We start from the raw sequence: 3,326 nt of genomic DNA, 5'->3' as shown, positions 1-3,326 counted from the left end.
GAGGTCGATCCCCCGCGGCGCTCAATTTTTTGCAACAGCACGTTGTTCGCTCGCTGCAGTGCCGCTAATGGGCCGGCCCACTCGGTGGTGCCCCTGTGCGTTTCGGCGGCAATTTGACGCAAAATGCGACATATATGACCTCTCCCTAATATGATCCACACTGAAACGAAAGGGACGATTCTCGGGAAAAAGAAAGCTGAAACGAACGAGACGACTATACCTCTGAGTACCCCTAAAAAAAGACTATACCTCTGAGAAGATGCAAAAATAGACAATAAAACATGGAGATGCGGGGGATCGAACCCCGTGCCTCTCGCATGCAAAGCGAGCGCTCTACCATTTGAGCTACATCCCCTAGTGTGCTTAATTCAAAATGTACATTCTAATCAAAAAGTATTTAGTGTCACACAGTTTGCCATAGTTGATTTCACGACAAATATATGCTAAATAATACTAGAACAGGCTAGCTAGTTTTCGAATTCTTCCTGGTGAGGTCAGAGTTGGAGGCAGTATCGGGAGCACCTCAAGGTCCAGTGGCAGAATCGCGTGCAACACACATTTCAAAACAGAACTTGACTACTTGGAAGATTGGTCACTTTGGTCAACTCCGGAGTATGAAGATTGTACCAAGACAGAAACTGAAAGAGCAAAGCGGCTCCTGAAATTTCGGTAGGATCCTAGTCGGAAGTTGGAACGTACAAAGCCAGCAAGAATCTCACTGGAATTTGTGCTTCGCACTCTCTGGTGAAGGAGGGTTGAGGCCTACAGAGCTTGGGAGAGGCACAGGACGCCCCTCCAAGGGTACAGGCAGTTTAGTTTTTTCGCTTCGGAAAAAAAAATGCACTCATGCTGGTACCAAACAGATACCTAGCCATACAGACACCGCATCTCCGGGGACATCCTCACACTAGATATATAGCTCGTAGTCAGACCTCAGACGCTGAAAAGCCAAGACTGCTGGAACGGCCGTTCCTGGTCCCAGCTCCCGACACAGTTTGCTTAGCATAACAACAGCAAAGAAATATCTTAGACCCTAAACCCAACCCATCAGTGCCGCAGTTCGTGCGTTCCATGCCATGAGGACGAGGCATGGACAAAAACAACGCCGTCTAGGTACGTCCACGCACAAAGCGGGGCGGTTTCAGCTCATGAGCTGAGTCGGCAGTGACACGAAAACGGCAACGGCTAACTAAGCCGGGGACCTAAGCCCACCATGCACTGTCGGGGACGCAATTACGAGAGCCTTTTCGCGTTGGCTACTTGTTTATCAGCGATGCTTTGCTTTCCACTGGAACGCACAAACCCTAACCAACGAAAAAGGCCATACGTATACTCTAATCGCAAGCATTACATGAAATGATAACCCGTCCTTATCCGCGGGCCGGGCCGGGGTGGAGCCCCCGCGCACGCACGCATGAATGCATGATGGCTCGATCGATCGACCTATAATATAATCTACGATCGATCGATCGTATCTCCATGCTTTGTGCCGCGCTTTGGGCGATCCCTTTTCTTTACAACATGGAGACGCCCCTTTTGCCATCAGACTCCAGCCGTGGGGAGTCAGTGGAGGTCAATTCGAGGAGCTGCTTCTTCCTCTTCTTTAGACTGATCGATCGATCTGCATGCACAAGCGTTTGGGAAAGCTGCTGGCTAGGCCGACCAGTAGGGGTTGAAGCGATCGTGCTTTTTGGCAATTGCTTGCCCCTCCTGATTAAGGAAACAACAGTGGCAAAGGATTGTCAGTGTTGGTGCTGCTGGGGGCTCCCATGGCCCATGGGGTCACACACTGCTTCCTAGATAACCACTGCTGGCGGCTGATAAGCAAGCCAGCCGCTTTATACTGACAGTGCCAGCCTCATAGTGTTAAACTTCGTGGTACTATATGCTACTGGGAATACAACGATATCACAGACCAAAACATACTAATGCCCATGAAATGATTGCAGAAAAGCCTATTATTATCAGAAAAAAATTGTGTTCAGGGCATGCCTAGGTTCCATGCTAGCTTATTTTCTTGTTGACTTGAATCTCTCATGCATTTCATTAACATGAAATGCAGTCCAGATTCTGCGGTCTTCCTACCGCCGATGTACCTTTCACGACCAAGCCGGTTACTGTCACGACAGTGCGGCGCTGTATCTTTCAGTACAGCAGGAGGACCAAGCTGCCCGTCCGTTGGTTTATCCCCTTTCTGTGTGATTCCTTCCTTGTATAGTTGGTTGATGGAGCAACGGACGATAGAGTGTGGTGCTAACCTTTCACGCTAGATTCTTCGATTCCTTTCCAATTTCGTCCCGCTTGCAGCAAACATCGTACCAGACGGTCGGAACGGGGTTACGGGGGGCGTATCGAACGCTGGCCAGTTGGGTCACGTTGACCCTTCTGAAGCTTCAACGGCCAAACTGTCCTAACATTCCTCCTACGCAACACGCAATAGCACAAGTATGCATAATAACTAAGCAAGCAACGCACAAAAATAATCCTGGACCACCGGTGACTGTAACTCCAACACACCGGATTATATTAATTATATGTTGGGAATCTCTAACTCTTCGCCTAAACACCTATAAGGGCATCTCCAACACCGAGGCACAAACATTCCGCATATGTTTGGACCGCGGAAGCCAATCAATCTGCTTGACGGTCCGGACGTATTTGCTCCCGCAAAGTAGAGACAAAGAGTGTGTGTGTGTGGGGGGGGGGGGGGGGGGGGGGGGGGGGGGGGGGGGGGCTCCAACACCACAGGCCCACTAAATCCGTCCTCCCGGTCCCACTTTCTTCCACACCGTCACTTCTCGCAACCTCCGCCTCCGCTGTCACTATATCTCTTCCGTCGCCACACATGTATTGCCGGACATTCGCCACCAACACCGATACACCCGCTTGCCTTTTAGGACGGCGTTGTCCCCTCCCCTGGAGCCGTTTGTACCCAGGTACACTCCACCACCCTGTTCGGTCATATGCCATTGAGCTTATTTTCAGACACCATGTCGTTTTTTCAGAGCAAGAAGGATGCGGGATACTCAACCATGGATGATGAGCTGTTGTGCGATGTGTGGTCGGTCGTATCCTCGGATTTCGTAGGCAGAAGCAGAGGGGGAATATTCTGGCAGCAAGTGCATGAATCGTTTCATGCACGAAAGCACAACGTGCCCTACGACATGCACATAATCCATGATCGCAATGTGAGGTCGTTATCGTATCGATGGTACGCGATCTAGAAAATTGTCACCAAGTTTTGTTACGTAGTTGCTCAGCTGGAAACAAGATAACCATTGCACGCGACAAAGGAGATCATAAGTTTTGCTTATTCTTGCTCAACT

At 49.9% G+C, this 3,326-nt stretch overlaps 1 non-coding gene across 1 annotated transcript; it reads right to left on the bottom strand.

Annotated features, from left to right (window-relative positions):
• Window positions 1–282: 282 nt before the first annotated feature.
• Window positions 283–355, bottom strand: TRNAA-UGC (transfer RNA alanine (anticodon UGC)). The gene has a single exon. It is a non-coding gene; the product is annotated as a tRNA-Ala (tRNA).
• Window positions 356–3,326: the final 2,971 nt, after the last annotated feature.

This window comes from Triticum aestivum, chromosome 6B (genome assembly GCF_018294505.1).
Source record: "Triticum aestivum cultivar Chinese Spring chromosome 6B, IWGSC CS RefSeq v2.1, whole genome shotgun sequence".
In the NCBI taxonomy this organism is placed as follows: Eukaryota; Viridiplantae; Streptophyta; class Magnoliopsida; order Poales; family Poaceae; genus Triticum; species Triticum aestivum.
The sequence above is the reverse complement of the archived record's forward strand: the minus strand, read 5'-3'. Positions and strand labels throughout refer to the sequence as shown.